Genomic DNA, 27,914 nt, shown 5'->3' with positions numbered 1-27,914 from the left:
ATTAAATAAATTTTCTGTTTATACTCCGGCACGACAACAAAGCCAGTAGAATTTACAATAAATCGTCAATTCAAATATTTATCGTATTTAGTAGTCACGGGCTTGAACCCCGGTCCACTCAAGGAACGCGTACTATGCACTCTCGCTCCTGACCACTGGGCTACGTCAGGCCTTAAAATTAATTTACTGTTTATACTCCGGGACGACCCACCGGTCAGAGGTGTTTACCAGGTACACAATACAATCAACAGCACCGTATTCAGTAGTCACGGGCTTGAACCCCGGTCACTCAAGGCACGTGTACTTATGCACCCGCGCGCCTGACCATTAGCTATTATTGCGATGGACTAAATCTGGATATGAATCTGCGGTCATTGGTAGGTGGAGAGAATAGCCTGAAAAGTAAATCGAAATGACCTCATCAAATATATTAACCTGTCAGATAACATAACATCACTAAATTAAATTTAAACTAATTATAATCTAGATAACAGTATCTAGGGAATTATAAATATAAAGCACAGGGTGTTAAAAGTTTGTCTTTACGTTTGTGTACTCATCCATTTTTCACAATTTGTTCTACAAGCAGCCAACATGTATTCACCTAATTCCGATTTTATTCGTCTCATGATATTTTAAATGCAGAAGAAACCGGCGAAAATCCCAGTGAAGCGGGTAATTTGCGGGGTATATACTGCAAATTGGAAGACTTGGATCCAGATGAAAGGATTGCGTTACTTGGACTCCTTGAACTGGGCGTTGACAACCGGCCAGAAGAATCTGTAATCCGAAGAGATCTAGAATGCCCAGTATGTGCGAAAACCGGTAAATCGAAGTCAAACCTGAAGTCGCATATCTTGACCCGTACAGGTAAGGATTGAATTGTTCCGTTGATTTCTTTAGATTATTTTTAATATTTTATTAAAATATTCTAAGATTATATTCAGTTGTAATCTGAAATAATAGCTTGCTTTCAATACAGAAATAAACTTTCAATATATTTAATTCCTCTTTCCCTTTTTAAAAAAAGATTTATCCAAGCTTTATTAAAAATAAAGCTTCAGGTAACGATAATTTTTAAGATAAATTCAGTGACTTGTTACATCTTTCCTAATTAATTTAAGTAAAGTTCAAAGCGAAAATTTATCCAAACCAATATACATTACTCATCTGATATCAGAATTTGAAAGAGATTTATAATTCATTACAGTGTTACTAATAATAGCGAAATCTTAAAATGCATTAGTTTTGTTATTTAAAATTAGGAATAAGATTTAAACGTTAGGATGATATAGAATCACCTTTATAGCCTACATTATCTTACAACAATCATTTTAGTTTATTTAATATTGTTATTTTACTGGAAATTTAATATTTGCATTCCGTGTAAACGATAAAGCAAATATAAAAGCTTACATTGTCTTCAGTTAATTGCTCTAACTTTAAAGGATTATTATCATCAGTTTATTTAGAAAACAACCCTGGACAGAATTTATCTAGAACGGTGACTCATACCTATATCGAACATAACTTCTTAGATAGGAACGCGTATAGTTACATAAAATAATATCAGAAAATTTCTAATTAATAAATTAGAATAAACAGTCATTTTGCACCTGAACTGAATATCAGTCATTCTGCCGAACAGAATATCGCCAATACTATAAGTCTTTCCCAATTCTCTCTCAGCTAGAATTTGTGCTAGACTGCAGATGTTATGTTGTGTGATCATTTGAATCCATGGAGCTACGTTTAAGTTTGCATACAGTATGGATTTTGAAATTGTAAAGGGCTTTCCGGCAATCCTATTCAGCCACCCGAACAGCTAGTATTTCAGGCTGAGAAACTTCATAATATACCGGTAAGTAGTTGTGGCAGAGAACCAAATCGTCGAAGCATATGGGAATACAGAAAAGATTCCCCTTGAAAAAGATAACAATAAAAACAGATCTGAAATTACAGAGGTGTTATTTAACAGATACATCATAAATAAATCGGACATGTTTCTACATTCCATTACACAGACTTCGAAAACCAACCACATATGTCACGTGGTTAACAGTACTTATAATTACATTGTGAGTACTTTTACAATAAGAAATATGAAAGAAAAATATGATTAAATAATTGCATAGTGTTACAAGGCTTTTGACAGCTATTCCTTCAACTTGTTTACATAATTTTTAAACTGGAAATTGCATTGTGGAAAGTGATTTAGATCACACATCCCTGGTGATATGTTCAGTTCAGATCTTCTTGAACCAGTTCAGTGAAATGGCAATTTTGATATTTTCAGGAAGAGTATTCCAGGTTTTTGCGCCTCTGTATTTTATATTTTTCTGACCTATGTCTTTTCTAAAAAGCAGAACCTTCAGGTTCGCTTCATTTCTTAAATTATATGTTATTGCTTCTTCTTTTTCGATTGTTGTAAAAAAGGATCTGAAGAGTGGAGGAAAGTTCGCTGTTTTCAAAGCATTGTAGACAAAGACTGCCTCCGCTTTTTGTATCAGTTGGTAGATGCTCGAGTCTTGCTTCCTTATATCTTGAAGTCACCGATGCATTCCAGGGAAGGCCTAAAATTGACCGAACACATCAGTTGACAATCGAATTGATTCTCGGAAGGTTATCTTGACTGATATCTTGACTTGACTTGACTCATGAGATGATTCCATATGTGAGGTGGGGCTGTATTAAGGAAAGGAATACTAGTCTGAGAAGGGAAGGAGGTACCCAGGCAGAGGCTCGGGCAAGTATTCCTGCTAGTGACGAAGTCTTCTTTTGTAAGGTGATCATTTGTTTATCTGAACTCAGCTTATCATCTAGCCAGATTCGTAGAAACTTGGTATCATTCACCATTTCGAGTTGTTTTGAAATCAATATTTAATGGTTTATTTTTCGCCCTAAACATCATGTATTTGGATTCTTCTGGGTTTAGTATAAGCCAACTAAGAATTTCAGATCTTGCATTGAAACAGGTTAGGGTCTTTATCAGTGATTAGAATGGAAATGTCACATGCATACACTACTAGGTGGGAAGATGGAAGAAGAGAGAAATTTGTTAATGTAAAGAACAAATAGGATAGATCCGAGAAATGAGCCTTGAGGTACTTCCCTGGAGAAATAAGAAATGTCCGAAAAAGATTGGTTTGTTTTAATGACAGATGGCCTATCAGTAAGGTAATCTTCAAGGAGAAGGTTAATTTTTCTTCTCAAGCCAAGATTTTTGAGCTTTTTGAGTAGGATTTTATGATTTATGAAGTCAATAGCTTTTGATAGGTCTAGAAACAGTGCTATTGCATAGTGACCCTTTTCAAGACAGTCCGCGATCCTAGCGCAGAAGTCAACAATTGCCAGATCAGTGGATCTTTTCGAATGATAAGCGTACTGTTGTTGATGGATAAGCTGATTGATTTCCAGAAAGCCCATGAGTCTGCCGTTTAGAATTTTTTCAAATAATTTTGCAAAAACTGAGAATGGAGCTATTGGACGAAAATTGTTGATAGAGTTGCAGTGTCTCCCCTTAGGAACAGGAACAATGATTGCTTTTTTGAATTTAGACTGGAATTTACCAGATTGAAAGGAAAGATTGTAAATATACTTCAGTGGTGTTAGAATTGAGTTAAGGACCTTCTTCAGCAGAGTAGAAAATATTGCATCAAAGCCAGAGGTTCCCTTTTCTTTTAATTGATGTCCTGCTTCTAAAATCTCTTGATCTGAGAGCAGACCGTGAAAAAAGTGCTGCTCATTGAGTGCTCGACATACTCTCTCATTGCATTATCTCTAGAGTCAAATTCGTCTTTAAAAAGATTATTCACACTTGAGATAAAGTGATTACAGAAGGCTGCAGCTTTTTCCTGGTCATCTGAAATGAGTACCTCATTCTCAACTACATCTGCAATATAGCTCTGTGTCTTGGACAATCTGCTACAAGGTAGTAGCTTGTCCAAGACTGTCCACTTTTACTTGCTTGTAATGATGCCTTTAAGTTGGGAACTATAATATTTCCTTTTCGCCGACCGAATATTGTTGGTGACTTTGTTTCTGTACGTTGTGTATTTGTTTTTATCTGCCTCCTTTTGTGTTGCTCTAGCAATTCTTGCAAGTTTGTCCCTTTTCTTTAGCATGTTACAAATTTTGTTTGAGATGAATGGGCATAATTTCTATCTTGGCCTAGTGGTCTTTTTATTCCCTGGGCTCCTGATGTATGACACGCATTTTTTGTAACTATTTAGGATATGCTCAAAGAAGTTCGTCTCAATCTCAGGATCATCTGTAGCAAGCACCCCATCCCATGAAGGCTGCTGGAGGTCATAATAGAGCTGATTGAGAGAGCCTGGAGTGAGAGATCTGTAAGTGTGCATAATCTCTTCCACAATTTCTTCATTTTTAATTGCCATTAAGATGCAGTGATGATCAGAAATAGTTGCATCGAGTACTGCATAGGTTAGTGAGAATTCCCCAATTGCGAAGTCATGATGGGAATCGTGGGACTCTCCCATTCTAGTTGGGATAATTCTGTCCTGAAGAGAGAAACCATTGGAAGAAACGACATCTAGGTCTTGCACTTGAGAGGAAGAGCTTTGAAGCATGTTAATATTGAAATCAGCAGAAGACTAAGGGATTTGCTTGTGAAGTGAGATACAATATTGTCAAGAGTTACAAAGAAGCTGTTGACTGAAACTGAGGGAGGTCGGTATAGACACCCAATCACCAGAGAGGCAATGTGGATAAAAGTGATTTCACAAGCTTGATTAGACAGATTTGTGATAGGGAAGACAGAGCATTGCAGATGATTGTGACGTAAATAGCAACTCCACCCCCTTTAGAATCACATCTGCAACTGTGAAAGAGAGCATAGTCTTAAAATTGGATTGAAACTTCAGGAGAGAACCAGGTCTCAGTAAAAACCATCAGGTTTGGATGGAGATTCCATGATGTCAGTTAAGCAAGGATTTCATCATTATGTTTTACAAGACTGCGAGCATTCATATAGAATACAGCAATTGCATCTTTTAATGCTGTAGTAAGGCATAAGTTATTTGGTTTAATTTTTGGCAAGTGACATGGCAGAAAGGTGTTTTCACAATAGTTTGAGTCATTCAAATTCTGGTAGGATGAAGAGATAGATGAATCATTTATAGAGGTTCTTTCCAGTTGGGATTCCAGAATATCTGAAAAATGCACGAATTGTCATTCCCGTTGACTAGTTTAGATAGCTAAGTCACTGGCTGATGACCTTGCACCGGAAAGAGGGAGGCATCCATAGAAAGGATGAATAATGGCTCCCTCAGGCCAACAGTGATCCTTTAGTAATAGATCAAAGTCCGTTTGTTGACACTGAATATAGAAAGAGCTGTACAAATCGTGTTTGGAATTCATTTTTATTACTTTTATCTCCAGTTGAGGTTTGATATGCTGCTCTACTTCTGTACCGCACAGTTGGGGTTCAAGTCGCAAGACAAAATAGCCTAGGTTGAACTTTTAGTTCTGGGGACTGCTTGAATTGACGAGTTGGTATCTGTTCCCACAGTAGCAGGTGCGGGTGTCGATGTCTTCTTGTCTGATTAGAGGCAGATTGATTCCATTGTCCTCCAATATGAACAGCCTGTCTCCTGGAGGAAATGACATCTTCTAGGAGTGGATTTACAGATTGATTGATTGCCATGTTTACATACTTTCTGAGGTTGACTAGTAATTGGAGCATATACTGGAGGATGTGGAGGTTGCTTTACAATAGATGTGTAAGTGGCTTCTGCTATAGGAGTAGGAGTCGGTTGAAATGTGGGATTTTCCATGGATTTTGCCAAGTTACATGTAGGATTGAAGGATCTTCTGGAGTTTTGAATGTCTGTTAAGTCCAAAATTTTCTGTAGTAAAATATAATTTATTTTGCGGAGTTGGGCGTTTTCTGACCTGATTTTTTTTAGTTTCATCAAGAATAGAGGCCATCATGGATTTTTGAGCGTCCAGGATTAGAAAAATCATTTTCATGGTCATCTCATTTGGCTTTTCAACTTGTGAAACTTTGTGGTTAAGAAGGTGAGAGAAGGAGCAATTTGTCTGCTCTGATACCACGTAATGAGGTATGTCCTCAGATAGCCCACTCTGTTGAGTGCCATTTGACGATGAGGTGAAACAGAGATTCACCGTCAGAAAATCTTAAAAGATCTGTTGGGCTTGATCCTGAGTTATTTTCATTTTTCTTCTGTTTTTTCTTTGTCTGCCTGTAATTTATGCAACAGGGACCTTTCCACGAGTCGATAGCTGCCTGTGACATCTTTTTCCAGTTTACCGTTGACAAATCTATGCATTTTATGCAGTACACAAAACCGCATTCCACATTTCGTTGGAGGAAGTCTTTGCATTTCTTTTTACACATATGGCAAATAATTTGCACTTGCGGAGCCATTGTAATTAACAGTTAAAACAATAAATTTCTTTTTATATTAAGATGCCAATTAAAATGAAAATTTAAAATGCAAAATATAAAATCTGCATTATTCAAAACAGTATTATTGCTATCTGAACTAATTTTATAGTAAACTGATCAGAGAATTAGTTGAAATACTTTAGAATTCTTTAAAATACATTCACACGGTTAAGTGTGATTCTAGAGATAAGCTTAGAACAGTCCTAATTTGAACTACACGCAGTACTAATGGTCACACCACTGCAGATTAATCAGTAGTCTTTTGAAAGGCATGGTCCCCTTTGTAAGAACAATGACAGGTGACCATGTGCGCTATAATCAGATAAAAACAGTAAAGTGACTGACCTTGGTTAACCTGCGAGAAAGTAATACTTACACTGAAAGCTTCCCAGCTTTGCGGCTGCCTATAGAAACTGAGATACCTTGTTGAAGAGGAACATAAATTTCGTTTGCTATCACTTGAAAACTATCTCTCAAATTCTTCTTTCTTCAGAGTTGTGAAGAGCAACACTTGCTGACTCAGAGTGTATAAAAATGTTGGAACAGATTCATCTTGAATCATTCATTCTAGCATATATTTGCAGGAGAACAAACACAACACCACAGCAACTATTCGTGCACACTCTAAATGCTGATGGGATTCTTCCTCTTGCTAAGATTCCTCACCTGAGCGGACATAAATTCTTGAGAAAAGACTTTCAGAACAGATATGTGGAAATTTGCCTTTAGTCAGCAGGTGGTTGATTGCAGGAACAAACTTCCCTCTGTCATTGTGGAAGTTAACAGCTTAAATAAATTCAAGACAGAACTAGACAAACTTTGGAGTGAATGGATGGGCGAAATGGGAAAGGTTTTTTTTTTGATGGAAGAACTAAATATCTGCTAAAAATAATGGACGGTACTTAAAGAGTATTGATACGAAGTTACTTCAGTGAATTGTTCGGCAGAAAGCAATAATTCTCATTATTATTAGTATTAGTCACATGGTGCAAGGGAGCCTGTAGCTTATGCTGCACCTTTGGTTGTTGTTGCTTACAGTTCATGAATACTAAAGCAGTGGCAGATGGTGCTGTGTTGTAAAAAATCGTGCTACACATATTTGGCTGTGGAGATTGTTTGGAGAACACTTCCTGGCTGAGTGTATTTGCCTCAACCACAAAGTTTCATAGATGCATTCTATGAAACTTTGTGGTTCAGGCAAATATACTCCTATTTCATAGGAGCTATTCATGTACATTAAGGATGTTAAGAACTCTTTCATTAACATCATGATTTGTGGATGAGTGAATATTCCCTCTTTTATCTTTGTTGTAATTGTATCACTATGTCCGTGAATTTCTGTTTGTATCATTAAGTCAATGAATTTTTTGTTTCAAATATTGGAAGTTACATCTTTCTTTGTCTAACACTTTTACAAAACTTTTCATTAAGCATAATTTGATTTACAGTCAAACTCAATTAAAATGATATCAGAAATATTGAGAATTCCGCTATAAAATCAGATTTTTCAGAAAACTGACCAGCAAGATTGCATTTTATAAGTTAATAACCTTTTTTTAATGTTACTTTTGTCGTTTTTTTAGCATAATTTTGCTGTCTTGTGTGTGTGTGTGTGTGTGTGTGTGTGTGTGTGTGTGTGTTAGTTACAGTCAAATTTACTTTAATTCAGTTATTTCTGGGTTTTTTTTTTTATAAGTTTACATTGTGACGGACCTAACGTAGCTGAGTGGTCAAGAGAAAGAGTGCAGTAGCGCACACACACACATTGTGTGGACTGCGGTTCAAGCTTGTGACTGCTAAATACAATTAAAAGTTGTATTCACGATTTAAACTCTTCTGACATTGTGGCCATGGCAGAGGTTAAACAAGAACATTTTATTTATTTATTTTTATTTTATGCTGCACAGTAAACTGAAGAATGTGGTAGCATATGAGGCTCTCTCTCCCATGTAGGAGTTTATGAAACCAAAACATGCAGGCAAGGTGGAAATTTGAGTCACTCTTATTATTGTTATTTGTTTAAATTAGAGACTGATTACATAACCAGGCCACTCTTTGTGGTGCAGTCTGTTTAGTACTGTACTACCAATTAGTCTATCTATAAAATATGCCTCAGTATGGAAGCACACTTGTTTTAAGAAACTGACAGTCCCAAAGGTATTTTTTGAGAGTCAACTCTCAAGCATTTAGCATCTCCCACATAAATGGTTACTGTTGTTTTCATTCTGAATTTCAGTCAGTTAATATCATTCTTTTGTGAAGATCAAGACATGGTTTTTACACCAAATAGTACAGTACTGTTACAATGGATGGCAAGAGAAAGGGTAAGTGTTGAGGATAAATGAAATTTTTTTTTTTTTTTTTTTCCCTATTAAAGACATAGAAAGTGTTGTTGCTTGTGAATTTAACTTATTGAACTCAGTTGGGCATATAATTTGGAAATGAAAACAAAAAAAATAATTAATTATTAAGTCAATTTAAAATGATTATAGCAAAATGAAGTGCATATGTAAATTTGAATATACTGATGTCAACAAGGCTCTTTAAGGTGATTTAAAGTGAAAATATCCCATTAAGTGGTTTAAAGGATTAAAGCAGATAATTTTGTCAAATTATTTGGAATTAAGAATTTGTGTGTTCCACTGTTGGATAGATGGTTAGATCAATTTAATATCTATGTATGTAAATAGTGTATTTTATAACTGTTAATTAAATTTTATTATTACATTTTTTACTAATTTCAATATAATTTTAAAGAAATTTCAGCCTCTGTTAAAATGTCAAGAATATTGCAGTCCTTTCAATGACTCTCTAATTGATTTTGACTGTATTAGAGGGGAAAATAAAATATTTTCCCTGACAATTAGTGGTGGATGTCAAACATTCTTCTGTCTAGGAAATGACTAATCTTGAATATAATGGAAACCACTTAATCTGCTACCGCATTCACAAAAGAAGCTGCAAAGTTTTGTGAAACCAAATTGAAAACCCAGCAAAAAGTTAACTAGATCACAACAAATTTTACAGTTATAGGTTGTCTAATTGATTTTTTGTAGAATTTCATATTTGCAAAGTTTTCCTTGAAAACAATAACATGTCCATTTAATGAATAATTAATTTCATCATGGAACAGCTCAGCCTTAAAAGTATGGTTTTACAAGTCTATATATGTCTCCATTCTTCAGGGTTATGCCTGTGACCCAGAGCATCTGTGAAGCCATTGATATTGATGCAAAAATCACTCATCTCATAGAAAAAAATGTATTAAATACTTTTTATGGCTACGGTACAGAGATATGGTTGTATGAGCAAGTTCCGTCCTGTAATCTAGAACCCATGGTTCTAGCTCAGTTTTTAGAAAGATTTGAATCTCAGGTGAATAGAATACAATCCTTAATTGCAGCATGATATACATACAATTAGTCCCATCACGGCATGGTGGTGCCAGGTGTTTACAATTTAGTTCTGCTAGAGTAATCAGATCAGGTTAACTCTTTTGGGGTGATATGTATATATTCTTAGTCTTTCACAGACACTTTCATTTGTTCTTTGACTTATTTAAAGTCTGTTTCAGGAGGATTGAAAGTTGGCTTATCATCAGTGAAAAAAGTAAGTGTTGAGGCCACATTGAATCTTGTTGTTTTTAGATGATAAACTTGGTCTTGATACCCCCTATTTTCAAAATTTCATTTACACCAGAAACTCCACATTAGAAGGAACTCAGGATACTACTTTTGAAAAGGCTGTCAACCCCTGTGACAGGATGATACTGCTGATTGGTGACCTTTTGTACTAGTTAATGGTTCCAAATTAAGAAAAGTAAAATATTTACACCTGTGTGTGGTTTGTAACTCGTGTGTAGTGCTGTATAACAGCCAACCACCTTTCTCACTGAATTCTAAATGATCAGTGTTGTAATTTACTATTTCTTACTTAAAGTTGATGACATACTGTTCTTCCAGCAGTTCACATCTCAAATTGTTAAGCAAGTATGAATTAATATAAAAGAATTTTCTACATATATGAGCTCTTAAAAACAGTACTCAGTTGTCAGCGGCTAATTATTATGATTAATTATTGATTTTTGGATTTTTTTATTAGATTTTCTTCCATATTTATGATGATATTGTTTTATTCCTTATTACAGTTTGTTCGGCGTTTCTTAAGGGAAAGCTTTATACTCATTCGAAAATTCAAATGCACGTGCAGACTTTGAAAAAAATATTACAAAAAACAGTGACTAGTCCTAATTCAGATAAAGTTCCGCTTGTGTTGAAGCTACATTTTGCTGATGTATATGTGGACAAGCTCACTCGAAATGGAGGCCAAGAAGTAAGTATTTAAATGAAGAAAGCCTAATAGTAATGCTTTTACTATTTGTTGATGCAGTTGACAACACTATTGCATGTTTACTGTTTAATCTATAGTGATATAATTTATATTGGTATAAAAATGTGACAAATTTCTAAACTTACTGTGTACTTGTAAATAGTAGAGTTGCTTATTTTTGAATGATGGATTATACCAAAATATGATCCGTCAGCATTTTATACATATTTGTTTTTCAGAAATAAATATTGTCGAAATTGTCATTTTAGATTTGAAGCATATTCTTTCTACTTTATTTATAAATATGCAGTACAAGTAACCCTCATAACACAGTAGTTAGGTTCCAATAAAATCTTCTGCAGTGTAAAACCGTATTATACGGGACTAAGAACCACTACAAAAGTGGGGGTTACATTCCAAAAGCTAACAAATATACGTCATTATTTTTATACCTATCAGAAACTTAATTTTTATTTGAAATAGTAATAACTGAACTGTGATACATATATGTCAGATAATATACGCTCATTTAATTTTTTCCCTCTTTATTGCTGCTAAACAATCAAACGAGAACGTTTTCTCTGTTGCAGAATCTTGTTTTTAGATGATATCTTCACCACCATATAGATTTTGTGTATCTTTTGCTCTCTTTAAAAAATCAGTAATCTGGGATTGTTTGCTTTTGCTTGATAGATCTTTGTAAATTGCATGATATGGAGCCAAGCATTTTTGAAGCTCCCTTTTGAATTTTGTGTTCCTTTCAATCAAAGGATCTACATTCAAAAATAAAATTCTAATTGCACGCATAAGTTTATGCCTTCCTGTATGCTTTTTTGTATAAAATTTGGAACTTCAAAATTTTCATCTCCACTCTCGACCTCTAAAATCATTTGGTTTACCTCCGGTGCCATTTCCATCGAATCCTCTTTACCAACCTCTTTTTCTACCAATAATTCTTGAACATCTTCAGTAGTCATACCATCAAAACCTGCCCTTCCTATGAACTGTTTAGCAAGTTCTACTATCGCACTGATTCCGTTTTCTGCAGGTTCGACCACATTTCCTGAATGAACTGACTCTGGCCATACATTTTTCCAACATGCACCTGTTGATGGTTTTACTTCTTTGAGTGATTAAAGTCCACAATTGAGAAATGTTTCCATGCCTCCATCACTTCAATAGATTTGGAATCGATTTTTTTTTCCAAAATCGATTGTAGCGATTTTGTGAGGTAATGAATTTTACATTTAGATATAATGACTTGATCTAATGGCTGAATTAAAGAAGTTGTTTAGTGGTAGGAACATTACTTCAACATTTTGGATGGCTTGGTGCGTTATCCAATAGTAATAAAACTCTAGATTTTTCCACTTTAAATAGTTTACAACAGCTGGCTCAAAACAATTTAGAAACCATTCTTTAAATAAATTAGCAGTTACCCAAATTATGCGTAAGTTCCTTAGGCATAATTTAGGGCTAAAATTTATTTCACAACAAAAGAAATTATCCCAGTACGGTTCTTAAGATCAAAGTTTAGTAATACATATCCGGAAAAAATTTAAACGATCAAATAAAAATCAAAATAACCTTAACAGAACCCTTAAAATTAATGAACTGCATGCTTCAAAGTCAATTTATGGTCTGAAACAAGCACAAGTTCAATAGCACAAACCCTAACATGGGGATTTCCCAATTTTTTTTTTTTTTTTTTTTTCATAACGACTAGCAGGTTAACAGCGGGGATTCACAAAAATGAACGAAAATGTTGAAAAATTTGTAGCAGGGTTTTCTCCACACAAAAAGCTCATAAATACCGTGTATGTAAGATTTGTCGCAGTTCTCTAACCGTGTTAGAATGAAACCATGTTATATAAGTACCGTGTTGTGCAAGGATTTCCACAATTTATCAATCGTGTTAGAGCGAAATCGTGTTGTAAAATTACTGTGTGATTCGGGTTGCCTGTTGTGATATAAATATCTTTCACTGTAAATAAAATTAAAGTGTTTGAATTATTATTATGATAATAAAAAGGTGAGTATCATAATAAATTAAATTAAGCTACGCTATTATATTGTCAGTTATAAATGGTACTTTAAGAGATCTACAATTTTCGAAGTGTTTTGAATTAGTATTAATCAAGACAAAGTCATACAAAGAGGGCCTAGGTTATTTAGGATTTGTCTTTTGATCAGCTAGATTCATTGGTAAGCCAACATTTCCATTTCTGTTTGCGCTAAGATCGTTCTCTCTCATTGCATAACCTTTCTTCCTTCCAATGCTTTCCTAAATTGAACAAACTCTGTTGCATGGCATCTGGCAGATGCCATTTATTTTTTAAATAAATATTTATTGAATTGAAATTTTTTTTTTTATTAATTAGGGTTAACATATTTTATCCCACTTTTTTTTTGTTTGAAATTTTTGAGCTATATGTGTTTTTCACTCATCTTTTATTATATCATATATTATATCATCTTTTATTATATCCCCTTCTTTTGGTTTACAGTCTTTCATCCATCATACTTCCTTTCAAAAGAGCAATTTTCAGAAAAAATACATGCATTGACTACAATTTACCAAATTATAATGTCATTGGTGAGAATATATTACCCATAACTCATATACTAGTCCACCCTTTAGAGTAAGTCTATAGATGGGAATTATGGTTGCTGGATGAGCAGTATTTGTACACTCCTGTTAATTCTTGGGGTGGGGGACACCATTCACTCATGTGACACTGTTATGCACTAAAAATGAAGAGTTAGCCTCTCGTAATCTAGTAAATCGAAATGAAAATATTAAATACTGTATTATCATTTAGATAATATTGATGGTGAAATGTATATCTGAAGGATTTGATTTTATTTCCAGATATAGAAGGGAAAAAAATTAAGATGACATTTTTCAGCTACCACTTAAATATTGGAAAGTTATGAATTGCATTTGTAATTAACCAAATTACTTTTGGCATCTCCAATTTAAAAGGCTCTCTACAAGAAATTCAAACAAACTGATTTTCAGTTCCACATCTAAACTATCATTTTAATAAAGCTATACATAGCATTAATCTTAAAGTAATGCAATCATTTCCAGCAATCAGATTTTGTAGATTAGCTCCTTTTCAAGTTTTCAGACTGAAAATATTGAATGTAGCATACACTTTGCTGCTTTGGTGTCTTACGACATGTAAAACATGTACCCCCCCCAAATGGCTTGTGCTGTGTATTTGTTTTTTCTTTTTTTAATTTTATTGATATAAGTTATAACTTTGGTACTGTCCTCTCTTTCTGATTTTATTATAATTTTATTTCAATCATATTTTAATTAATCCCGTGGACTCTAACACTCTTCCTTTGTATAGGAATGGACTTGCAAATCGTGGATATACCTGAGTAAATAATATTTTCCTCTTCTTCTGACTTTGTTAAATTCTTATTTATATTTATCAGTTATTGTTTGATTACTTGAAAGCAGATGGAAAGTTATTTTTTTACTGTATTACTGTTTGTTTTTTTTTTTTTTTTTTTCCTTCTTACTGGGGTTCAGGACTCCACTCCATTTCCTTTATCCTATTGCAATATAAAGGAAATGGAGTCCTGTGGAGGGGAGTGGGTTGCCCTTCTTTGAACATGCTGAAGCTCCACGTCTTTATTCAGGTGTAGCATTCAAATCTGAAGTATTAAGTCTCGTAATTACCTTATGCAGAGGAACAATGACACTCTTCTTCCTATTTGCAAAGGTCTTGTAAACCATAAACAGGACATAATGTGCTTTCCTAGCTGCTTATTGACACTGCATGGTAAGTTTCATATCTTATTGTGTTACGACATGTCTTTTTCATGTTGAAGCACTTTATCTCCTCTCCCTCTCCTCTACTTTATAGATAATTCCTAGATTTCTGTTTCCTAGATGGAAAACTATATTTAGAAGCATTAAATTATCGTTGCCAGATTTTTTCCCTTTTTTTATTGGACCATATCTGTAGCTGATCCAAATCATTTTAAACCAAAGTAGTCTGGTTTTGCTTGTTAACCACCCTTCCTACCGTCCTGCATTCCCTCATCAATGCCTTTAAGGAAGATCAGAAAGGACACCATATCTATCAAAGTGGTCTGTATCGTATTGCAAAAATAATCCATGATCTCTACTGTTACTGAAGTCAAAGTCACTGGTCTGTAGTTGTCCATCATTTCCTTTGCATCTCCTTTGTGGATTTTGGAGACATTACTTTTCCATTCACATATTGCCTCTATTACAATACCAGGATGTTAAACATGAAGGAAGGCAAGGCAAGGCTCCACCTTTAGGGCCTTCAGCCTCAGTAATCTTTTCTAATAGATTGTTCTCTTGAATACTTAGGTGAAACTGTTTAAAAGCCTTTCTGAAATTTAACCAAATTATATCAGAGTTATTCTTTGCACTGAGATCCTTTGTAACTGGAATTCAATTCTTTTTTTTTTTTTTTTAATGAGTAGTTTAATAGACAGTTGCCATTGTATAATTAATTTCTTTATTGTTTGTTTTTAGCTACCTTCAAACAAAGCATTGCTATTTCTGAAGCCATACTGTTTTATATTGTCAACTACAAAAGAGTAGTGTTATTTTTATAAATTTGGTGCCAGTTAAAATATACAAAATAAGAAAGGAAATATTAACTCCTTTTATATTGGAATTTTAAAGGTATATTTTAGCACCAAACTGTGTTTAGAGTTTTCGAATTTACTTTTCTTTTTTTATGAAAACCCCAAATATGAAAGGTAATAGAAACTATAGTACTTAGTTTTGTGTGTGGGTTGAAGGTTGAAAAAACGAAAAAAAAAAGAAGATACTTGAATTTTTGTTGCTTTTAATTTTCCAGAAATATATGTGAAGGGAGGTTGTTCCAGTAAACAGAAGTTGAAGGAATAAAATGAGGAAGAAGGAAAGTTGGTTCTGTGAGATTGAAATTGGAGAGTAAGAGGATGCTGACTGGTTGTGAAATGAATGTGTTGAGACTGGATTTGAAGAGAAAGAGGGAGAATTATAGAAGCCAGTTCAGAAGAGCAGTACTCATGAAAGTATCTATAGAAAAAAGCATGTAGTAGAAACAGAACATCTATGAGACAGAGATTGGAGAGACTTTATAAGTGTAAGAGACAGGTCATTAATTAACCTAACTGCCCTCTTTTGAGTGGAATCTAGAAGCCTGAGAGAGGTTATGGGGTCACTGCCCCAGATGTGGGAACAATATTCCATGGTATGGGGATTTGTATAGATTTGAGTAGCTGTTTAGAAGAAGAGACAACCCACTTTTTTGTAGATGCAAAGGAAGCAATATTTGTGATGTGCTTTTGCCAAGAGAAATTAATAGAGGGCTCTATTAATCTCTAATAGAGAATGTGATCTTGTCGTTGAAGATGAGCATAGGAGCAGAAGAATCCTTTTTTTGTGGGATATAAGACAGGGCTGAGATTTAGAAAAGATTGAGATTAACTAAGTTATCTTTGCCCCACTTTGCACACATCATTTAGGAAATTGGTAGTGGATATTTGAGAAGTTGAAATTGTTCGTGCAGAGCAAGGTTTCTCAAACTGGAAGGTGGAACGCAATGTGTTATTATCAGCAAAACTGTGGATAGGATTTCCAGTCAGTAGAAAAAAGGTCATTAATATTGAAGAGGAAAAGAGTGGGAGAAAGAACTAAACATTAGGGAATTCCAGCATTATTGGAGAACTTAGATGCTGAGAGCCTTCTGTCTTCTAAGTTCTGTCTTGTAACCTGCAGAGAGAGAGAGAGAGAGCAGTCAGAAAGAAAACTGGATACCCACTTGCAAAAAACAGTTAGAGATCTGTAAGATGGATGCATACTAAGAAAATCTTTATACCAAACATGATAAAAAAAAAAAAACCTTTGAAATGTCAGGAGCAACAGCTTTTTGATTTTTTCCAAACTTTTCCATTGGCAATCATTGATGAAATGAAAGGTTTGTAGATAGTTTTGGAGTTGGCAATAGAACTATTAGTTTTTAACAGAGGTGGGAATAGAGATGAGCAAAAGTTGCAGCCAATAGCTTTGGCTGGTCTATCATTTAGACAAGAAGCAAGTTTTCTACTCTTAACCTGTTCAAAATCTAGTTAGGACTGATTAATAGCTGCTTTACAATTATTGCAAGCTTTGATGTATGCAGAAAATTAACCTGGAGATTTGGATTGTGGTATGTAACATTCTCGTCTTGAACAATGTTAGCACATTTATTGGAAAACCAAGGTTTAGTTAAAGGATGAGATTTTATGGTGGCATGTGAAATAAAGTATTTCATTCCTACAAGAATAATTTCACTGGTACATTGAGAAAACATTGCCATCAGAAGATTTAAAACAGTAATCCAACCAAGGAAAAGAAGAATAGAAGACTCACAGATCATCTCATTTTGCATTATTTTAATGCCAAATAACATGAGGTTGAAAATGGCCATGAGAGAAAGGCTCCATTGGAGAAGAGACCATTACACTTAAAAAAAATTGTTTTAAGACCATATTAATTTCAATTAATATGCATTTCTCTCCCTAACTAATCAATCTTTCTTTATTCTGCATGAGAAAAGCAGTGTAATTGCCTTTATAAATTTTATCTTGTTTTTTCTGCTTAAAAAATATTAAGAAAAAAGGAAATAAAATCACATTTTTGCGATGTGAAACAACATTGCCTATCGTATTTCAAATGATATCATATTCAATATTCCTTAACCTTAATTAGTAAAGTAACATGCACTATGTGTACTGAATTTTTACTGTAATTTCCTAAATTTCAGTTGCCATTTAAAAGAGCAGTGACTGGATATAGAGTCTGCTGTTTTAATATTTCTTCATCGGAGCAGTGCATTTTATTTAGGATGGTGCAATACCAAAGCAGCTTGTGGTGGAGTGCCTCCACAGTATAAGATTGATGCACGAGGTAGCAGGCTTAGTTTGCTGAACACTAGGTACAGAATGTGGCTATGCCCTTCATGTAACAGTTACATTATATAGCTCTCATAGCATAAGGCTTTAGCCATAAACCCATTTGACTTCATTGAATTTAATTATTTTATTGTTAGGTTCTTCTTGATGATATACAAGACAATGTCCAGACATGCTCTGATGCTACACGTGGTGCTTCATATGTGGGAAAACAGCTGTGAAGCATATTTTTCAAGTTATGAAAGAAGAATTAGGTATGAGTGTGATCGCTGACACTACTTATTGTTTGGGGTTTAAAGGTGCAAGAGTGGCTTCAGCTGTATTGCACCTGTCCAAGTTTTATTTCCTGTTATGCTGTTACTGATTTGACATATTAGATATGGTTGGTAAGGTTTATTAAACTGAGGTATGAAAAGAGTTCACTGACATTTGATTTTTCTCCTATAATGAGTTTAAGGGTTAATGGTTCATTTGCATGCGATTTGAAAGCTGATTGGTGGGCAATTTGTTGAATCCTGGAAAACTTAATTTCCAGGATTTCTGCTGCTGTTTGATTTGGTATAACTTATTGTTTGTTTGCAATTTCCAGGCCTGCATCCATATATTTTCAGAGGCTTTTCGGTTGACACGTTTAAAATCATTGAGCAGAATTTTATGCAAGTGTGAATTTTCATTTGACGAATGTTTTGCAGCACGATCTGCAAGTTCATTGCCGAGTATTCCAGAATGTCCAGTAATCCAAGTGAATCTGACTCTTTTGTTTTTTGTCTTAAAATGTGATAGGCAGGAAAGAATTTTTCTTAGATACGGATGAGACGTATGATTTTCTAGTTTAAAAGCATATATTGCACTTAATGAGTCTCTGAAAATTATACTTTTTACCAGAGAAGTTTTGGCAATGTGATCCCCGGTGAGACTTATTGCAAATAATTCAGCACTATAGACACTGCACTCTATTGGAAGAGACTGTGAAATTATGCTGTTTGGCAAGGCGACTGCAGCACCAATGTGTGCATCAGTCTTGGCCCCCTCAGTGTACAGATGAGAATAGTCAGAGAATTGCATTACATAAGAGGAATGTAGCTGTTTTATATGTTGATTTGGGATATTGTTGTTTTCATTTTATGAGGGCCATGTCACAGTCAACTGAAGCGATTTCCCACGCAGGAATTGATTTCGGGATATCTTGGTAGATTTTGTCTATACTTAAGTTCAATTGTGAGCGTATTTCTTTTAGTCGGATACCCACAGGTTTGCATGTGTTACGTTTGTTCGCATATAAAGTTTCCCATTTCGTATTATACAGATATTGCCATGTTGGATGTCTGGGAAGGCTTTGAACTTTTGCAGCATAGTTCAGAAGAAGAGCTTGTCTATGAAGACTGAGTGGGTGATCACGGATCTCTGTGTATAAACTATACACAGGTGAGGTACGAAATGCTCCGGAAACAACACGTAATGCACCGTGATGAATTGGATCTAACCAGTTCACACTTTTCCTAGCTGAGGAGTAGATGAGAGAACCATAATTTAATCTAGATCTTATTATTGCATGATAAACGTGCAAAAGTGAGTAACGATCAGGGCCCCCCCCCCATGTCATGGCTGATATTGCTCAAGAGAATGTTTAATTTCTTTAAGCACACAGTACATATATTTTGTGTGTTCTAGGAAATTTAATTTGCAATCCATTATTAGTCCTAGAAGTCTGATACTATGTTTGTGTGGGATTTGTTGATTGCTTATTCTTAGTTCTGGACCAGGATGCATCTTTTGTTTTCTGCAGAAGTGTATTTCTACTCTCTTTTGTACTGAGATTCGATACCCATTGTAGATGGACCAGGACACTATATTATTAATAGCACATTGAAGCTACCTCTCGATTGTCTGCATATTCTGTGAGTGACATGAAATTGTGAGGTCATCGGCATATAGGTATGTTTCTACTGGAATAACTTCTCTAATAATGTTGATTTTGATAGAAAATAGGGTTGCACTGAGGACTGAGCCTTGGGGGACCCCCTGCTCTTGATTGTATATTTAAGACAGAACATGGTGGTAGTGGACTTAGTTCTTTTAGACATGAAATTCTGAAGAAACGTTGACAGATGGCCTTGAAGTCCTAATTTGTGCAATTCATGAAGGATACCATATCTCCAGGTAGTGTCGAAAGCCTTTTCAATATCAAGGCATATCATTACAAGGTGTTCGTATCAGAGAAAGGCATTGCGTATATTTGATTCTGCTTTTGTCATTATGTCTATTATTGATTTGTTTTTCCGAAAACTGTATTGGCTAGGACTAAGGAGATTGTCGAATTCAAGAAACCATGTTAACCGATCATTTACCATTTTTTATAAAATTGTACCTAGACAGCTAGTAAGGGCAATGGGGCAATAATTATATGGGTTTGAGTGGTCCTTCCCAGGTTTTGGAAAGGCCAGTACAAATGAATGTCACCAAGAGTCTGGATATTTGTCCTCAAGGTATATCCTATTATATAGCAGCAAGAGCATGCACAAGGAATTTTCAGTGATGTGTTTAATCATATGATAGTGGATTCCATCCGGACCTGCTGCACTTTGCTTTGATTTGGCTTTATGCAATTCATTTATAGTAAAGGGATGGTTGTATGAAATTTCATGAGTTGTGTGGAAATTAATTTTGTATTTTTCGATTTGAGCTTTATATGTTTGAAAAATTGGTCTGTATTATGTGGTTGATGACAGTTCCTCTAGTTGATTTCTCCTAGTAGATTTGCAATTTTTTCTGGTTCAGTTATGTCATGACCTTTCCAGCTTATGATCGGTTTAGGTGCTGTTGAATATTTGCTTGAAATTTGTCTAATTTTATTCCAGATTATTCAGCTGTCCGTATTTCTATTAATTTTGCTTGCAAAAGATATTCAGGATTCTTTCTGAGATTTCCGGGATATATAATGTACCAGATGGCTCTGGCTTTCTTATGTTTTATGAGATTAGTGTTGGTGGGGAACTTTCTGAATTGATTCCGAACCTTATTTTTTTTCTTTCTTTGCTTCCAAGCATTCTTCATTCTGCCATTGCTTGTAATATTTATGGAACTAGTTAGCTGTCTTTGGTATTGCAATGTTTGCTGCAGAAATTCTTTGATTTGTGATATGAGTAACAGCATATTGATATCAGAATGTCTTAGGGTTTTCTCATCTAAAGAAGCAGCACATTGGTATTTTTCCCAGTTTGCTTTGCAAAATTTCCATTTTATACCTCTTATAGGTTGCGGTACGTCATTTTCTAGTAGGTGACAAACAACTGGGTAATGATCACTGCAAGAGGGATCATCAGAAACAGACCAGTCAAGGAGAGGAAAGAGAGCTGTGGAACAGATGGTGAGGTCGATTGCAGAGGTAGTCCCTGTTGGTAAATGGACATGGGTGCGAGTACCTGTGTTTAAGATGTTAAGTTCCTATTATCTATAAGTTTTTTAATCATCTGTCCTCTTTTGTTTGTATGAAGTGATCCCCAAATGATATGATGCCCATTAAGGTCCCTCATCAAACAGAAAGGAGATGGTAATTGATCAATTAAGTCCCCAAATTCTTGCAGTGCATATGCATGATTAGGTGGAAGGTAGAGTGAAACCATGGTCAACTCCAGTAATTCCAGTCACGATGCGTACCGCGACTGCTTCAAGGGATGTTTGCAGCTGAATATGCTTGAATGGAATATTAGAGTCGACCAAAATGGTGACTCCACCACTGTCCATGTCATCATTTGCGTAAAGTTCCAGAACTGGTTCATCTTCTTGCTCCTTTTCACCAATTTCCATAGTGTCAGTATTTTTTTTTTTTTTTTTTGTGTTTTTTCAAAAGGTTTGGTGGGATTTGTATTGCTTATTGGTGTTGGATCTTCAGCATCTGGTTGAGATTACAATGGGCATATTAATTGCCTGGTCAACTTTTGGTTTTGTTTGTAAAAGAAGATTACATGTCCAATCCGCTATTGAGATGTTAGGCAGGACTGAGATGTCAGTCTGTGTTGCAGTTACCTTTGTTTTCTGCACTGCAGTTGTTGCTGCATATGATCTCACTGCTGCAAGTAGTGGTATCTGCTTTTTGGCTTCTTGATATGTGATCTTATGTTCATTTTTATATTTTTGAACTTGCTTTTCTCTTTTCCATATATTATAGTCTCTGGAATAGGCAGGGTGGTTTCCTTTGCAGTTTGCGCAGCAAGGAGATTGTGTATTGCATTCTTTACTGTTGTGTTCTTTTGAGCCACAATTGGCACAAATAGCTTATCCTCTGCATACTGTTTGGGAATGGCCATATTTTTGACACTTGAAGCATCTTATTGGATTGGGGATGTATGGCTTTACCTGGCAATTCAGGTATCCTTCTTTGACTGATGATGGTGGAGTTCTGAAAGTAAGTATGATAGTGTGGGTTGGTATCAGGTTTCCATCCTTTTTAATAAGGATACTTTTGGCATGTATGGCATTCTGTTCTTGTACCTCTTGTACGATTTCTTCTTCAGAGTTGTTCAGGAGGTCCCCCCCCCCCTTTAGATGTATTTAAAGTGGCATGTGGAGTGACTTTGATGGGAATCCCTCCAAAAGTTGTGGTTTTAAGAAGAAGCTTAGAATGTCGGTGATTTGTCATTTCTATCAGTAGGCTGCCTGATTTCAAGTGGTGAACCATTTTCGGTGGACCAGCTACATGTTCTAGACACCTTTGTATTACAAAGGGAGAAAGTTTACTAACTGGCTGGTCTGATAAGGAATGAAAAATTAGAAAGAGTGGAGAGATGGTTTGGGTCACATCTTTCTTTTGTCTTTTGGCAGTAGATGGATTAGGATTATACTGCCGATTATGATCAGTTAGATCCATAGTTCCGGGAGAAGCCTGCTTTGTTGAGTCCATTGTTGCTCCTTTTAGCCCCGAAAGGATTATTTTTACTTTCAGGTTTCTGGCCCTGCCATGGGGAGGCAGGAGCGGTGCCACCTAGTGACCAAGCGGCTGGAGCATTAGTTTGTTAGTGAGAAAATGGATAAATATCCTAATAAAAGAAAGGTGATTTTCCTTCCTGGGTTCTAACTTAAAATCTGTTAAGTAAAGAATCACTTACAATGAACTGAGTATAAGAAAGCAGCTAGAAATGAAACAGGAAACAGAAGAAAATCACCTGGAAGGATCACTTTATAATTCGCTGAAGAAAAATCGCTTGGCACTCTGGGCATGACACTACATCTTAGATTGTAATGCTGATTACTGTAGGCGTGGAACTTAATTTGTATTATTGCGGTTTATGGAAAAACTACTTCAACGATTTTGTTCCTTTTATTGAATGATTTGTAATTCAAACTCCATATTCCCTTACATTTGTGGTGTTTTCTGTCAATTAATTCAAAATATAGTTGCCATATCTGGTTAGAAGAATGTCAAGGAGTGAAGGTGCTAGTTTTGTTCTGTTTGTGTTTTTGAAGTTTTTGAAGCTGATGCAAGAGTGGAACTGATTGAGACTTAAAAAAAAAGAAAAGAACTGTAGTTTGATCTTGCCTTGAGATGACAATATTGAATAATTCATAAAATCCCATGTGGGAGGAGAGTAGTTAAGTGGTGATCTCATCCCTGCTTAAAGTAGGTAGAGTGCTTACATGCTTAGATCTTTGAAAGTTTATGAAGATAAATCACTTCAAAAAATATTACTATACATGAAAAAAATTGTAAGAAATAGTTATTCCCCTCAATGTAATGGAAAGGGTAATTTCCACTTCCATTACTATCTTTTAATACAAAACAAATTCTGGAAACCATATCAATATCTCATATGACTCATAGGTCAGTGAGATCTGCATGGCCAAACTGTACGATATGGCCACTTGCATTCACATATTGTAGAATCTTCCTCGTAATTTCAAATATGCAATCCTATTATCCACTAATACTTATTCAAGAACAGCTTTTTAAGAATGCATATTTCAATTATAATGCCATTAACAGAAAGGACTCCATTTTTCAACAAAGAGGACCTTAATTTATTTAAAAACAAAAGTTGTCGTATAGCCAACAAGGAAGAATTATCCAATGATAGCAATATTCATCCCACCACTATTCAGGAAATAGTCAAATTCCATTCCCATAGTAATAATCAGCCTTAGGTTCACTCCCTCATCAATAGAATCTGAGAAGCAGGTTTAGTGATTATTGACGTTCATTGCATCATTTTCATCAAAAGTTCTATTCTGTATTCTCATTTTAAATTCCTTGTAATTTTAAAAATTTTGTTTAAAAAAAAGCCAAAAGTTTTTTTTTGCCTCTGCGTGATTTGTTCTTTTAAACGTTCATTTGGCATAATTATTGTGGCATTTTCATAATCAATTATGAGAGAGAGAGCAGATCCATTCCTTATTGTGTCGTTTTTTTCCCCCTACAGTTTACAACTATGTCAATTCTGTAATTAACTAATATGTCTGGCCTGTGGTTTTCTGGACGTTTCGTAGTACCATCTTTATTTTTATTTGTCTTTTTTATAATATGCACATACTTACATTTGCATCCATTGCTGCTGCTTTGCATGCTTTGGTGCATTTGCCATATCCTATTCTGTTTATTTAACCTTCAAATATCTTATCTGTTTTTACTCTTTAATACTATCTCTTAAATATTTTATATATAGATAGACACACACACACACACACAGTCGGGTCTTCATATTTGCAGGGGTTACATGTCAACACTTATCGCGGAAACGTGAATTTCTGCAAAAAACTGTGCTCTCACCCAAATAGCCCCAATTGTTTCCTATGTATGCCTAAACACTTATGCAACCATATACAATTAACAGAAAAACGTTTAAATGTGTTTAAGAGAGTTTAACTGTTATAATAATGAGTAACATGTTTAGAAAACACTGTATCAAAATTTTATTCATAGTTAAGAACAAGTATTTAAGTACATAGTTAACATCTTTTCTGTGTAACTCTTTCAACTTTTCCTTTAAAGAGTTACATTGAAAACCCAATTATATATATGTACAGTGGAAATCGTTTAACATGAAACCATGGGGACATAAATATTTTTTCATGTTAAAAGAAGTAAACAAAAAAGAAAACATCACCAATGTTTTTGCTGTCGTAATAATCAAAAGTTAAGATAAAATTTAAACAAGTTAACATTTTATGCACTATATAACAATACATAAGGGGCATTTTACAAACACAATTTTATTAACATTGACTTCATAAGATAAAAACACACACAATATGTAAAAATAAAAAATCTGATTTTTTTGCACTGTGTTATTTATCATCTTATTATCTACAGTTGTTCAATATCGTCCATCATTTGGTTCATTTCACCACTCCTACGTACATCTAAATATCTGCGCATACTTTTTATCAGTTTTTGCATTTCTGATGTAGTAGGAACAGGAACTAACAAATTGATGTCATTGTCTTCATTATCATCACTATCTTCACCCACGGGATCCATTCCGTAGGTCATACGATATCCAAATTATCACCATCTATTAAAATCGGCGCTGTACACAAATCAGTATCATCAGCTGCGACAAATTCATCCAAAGATATCGAACTTTCTAAAAGAGATGAGACATGCCCAAACATTTCACTGAATGTTGGTTCAGTGTCTTGAGACTCTTGAGTAGGTATTAAATCCTTCATTTTGGAAAATCCCGCATGAAAAAACAATTTAACAGTCTTTGGTGTTACAAGATTCCAAGCAGTGCGCAACATATGCAATGCATCCAATAAGTTTACATAGAAATCTTCTTTTCTTCGATTGCCTTCAAATATTTTCTTCGCAATTGTTTTTGGTAATAAAATTTTAAATTCTGTATTATGCCTCAATCACAAGGCTGTAAAATGCCCTTAGTGTTTGGAGGCAAAAATAAGCTTTATAGCTTTTAATATCACTTCAGAGTGAGCTGGACAATTATCAACAATCCTGGCAACTTTTTGCGTAAAAAGCACTTATTTAAATTCAAAACCCAATCAGTAAATGTTGTCGCAAGTCATCCACGCCTCCTTGTTTGCCATGTACTCAACCAGTTTTTTTTTTTTTTTTTACATTTTTAAAACAGCACGGATTCATGCTCTTCCCAATAACAAATAAGGGCAGCTTTTCAGATCCGTCCGAATTGCAAGCCACCCTTATTGTTATGCTCTCTTTGGACTTTTTGACACCAAAACACTGCTGTCCCTTAAACGATAAAGTGAAGCAGCGGTAGATCAACCCCGTTTAATCGGCGTTAAAGACATCTCTCGCGCTATATTCTTCTAGCACTGTGGGCAATGTAGACTGCACCCAATCTGATGTCATACTTGATGAAACTTGATTTTCTTTACCACAAACATTTTTAAAAACGATGCCATTTCTTTTCTTGAAACACTCCAACCAGCCTGGATTCGCAGAGAATTCAATCCCCATTTGAATTGCAAACACATCCACTTTTTCTATTAATAGAGGTCCCAATATTGGAGTATTCTGAGAGCTAGCTTGTTTGAACCAAACAAGCAATGCAGCCTCCAAATCTTTGTGTTTGGCCATTCTGATCTGTTTCCTATCCGGCTCAAACATACTGCACTCAAACATTGCAGTAAGTTGGTCTCTTTTCTTTATGATTGCCGACAACGTAGAGTTAATGATTCCGAACTTTTTACAAATGTCTTTTCGAAGAATCCCCTACATCTACTGCTTTAAGCAACTCCATTTTAACTTTAAGCGATAGAACAACAGGGCATAAACAAAGCAGAATAGTGCTTTATTTATGCCTTGATTTTTCCATTGTACAGTTGATTGGTGATAAATTTACGGATTTTTTACTAAACATGAAATTCACCACTTTATACAGCACACGTCACTCGCTTCAAGACTGCAAATGAAATGTTTTCCCCGCCGACGGGTAATCCCATTTGTTTAAAATGATAAGGGTGGATTGCAGCAAGCGGAATCCTTGTACTAGCTACATATTGTTTATTATCAGTTGTCGGCCTGGTCAATAGAAATTTGAGTTCTAAAGTCATGAAGAGCAAACATTTAGTGATAATGTGGTGGCTGGTATTTTTTTTGTACTTCTGAGCTGTGAAATCTTTTCATGTGAAGTGTTTTTTGTTTCATGTTAAAAGAAAATAAATGTATGAAATCACATAGCATTTTGTTGTGATCAGATTATTTTTCATGTTAAATGTTCTTCAGTGTGTGTGTGTGTGTGTATATATATATATATACATACACACACACACACACACACACACACACACACACACACACACTATTTGGAAAGGTTTCAAACGATTAGAGAAGATTCTGATTGAAGATTAAAGATTTCTTAAAGGTCTGTTCATTCAGGTCAAGGCGTAGTTAGGTGATTTCATGCAAATTGAGAAAGACAGCGAGTACACCTCTGAGTTCAAGATTTTTCAGTATACAAATGAACCCATAAACACTCCTATGTACGGACATAATGCACTGAATGCACTGGTGCAATAATATCACGGACAATACTGAAAATCTCTCTCTCTGTCGGTGTTAATTTAAACGTATATGTTCTTTCAGATTTCATGATGTATCTAAAGGCATTAACACATTTGATAGGCCAGTGTCAGATGCAGGTGTTCAAAGATTCAAACAAAAGGATATTTCTTCTGCTGCAAAAAGACTTATGAATGATGATGATAAGTTTGCCAGTGAAAAGCTTCAGTGAAAGAAGATGAGAAAGTTAAAGAAAAACAAATAATCTCATTACTTTCTGATTATGTATTTTATATGTAAAAAATAAAGTTTGATGTTTATTTCCTACTTGGTTTTGGTTATAAAAGAAATAGACAAAGTGTGCAAAAGAAGTAAAGAAATATATAGTTATATTAATTCCTTCACTGAGTGAATGAAACCAACTTTAGATAATGTGGATTTGCAGTTGTACTACCAGTTATATTTGTATCACCACTTTATTTCATTCTCATGGATTTAAATTGTACAGTTTTAAATTCTGCATTGTCAGATTTTGAGCTGTTCTAAAGAAACATGGCCTCTTGGTTTGTCTCATCATAGTTGACTAATATTTTCACTATCAAACAGAATATTTTTAAAATTGATTTTATTTTAGAAAATACATATATCCAAACTGCAATTGCTTAGAACTTATGGAAGTCAACCACTATTTTTATTGTTTAAAAGTAGGAAAGGTTACAGTGTTGTATTTCAATTCAGGCATTG

General features: G+C 34.8%; 1 long non-coding RNA gene across 2 annotated transcripts; it reads left to right on the top strand.

The window, feature by feature from the left end:
* Positions 1-256: 256 nt before the first annotated feature.
* On the top strand, positions 257-27,379 carry LOC150089411 (uncharacterized). Of its 2 annotated transcripts, none has more exons than XR_016546665.1 (3): positions 257-870; positions 10,578-10,762; positions 27,255-27,379. It is a non-coding gene; the product is annotated as an uncharacterized LOC150089411 (long non-coding RNA). The 2 variants fall into 2 exon arrangements; XR_016546664.1 differs by lacking the exon at positions 257-870 and adding an exon at positions 8,623-8,754.
* The last annotated feature ends 535 nt before the right edge of the window (positions 27,380-27,914 follow it).

This window comes from Mastigoproctus giganteus, chromosome 2, assembly GCF_048544385.1.
Source record: "Mastigoproctus giganteus isolate SK-2022 chromosome 2, ASM4854438v1, whole genome shotgun sequence".
Lineage (NCBI taxonomy): Eukaryota > Metazoa > Arthropoda > Arachnida > Uropygi > Thelyphonidae > Mastigoproctus > Mastigoproctus giganteus.
This window is presented reverse-complemented; position numbering and strand designations above follow the sequence as displayed.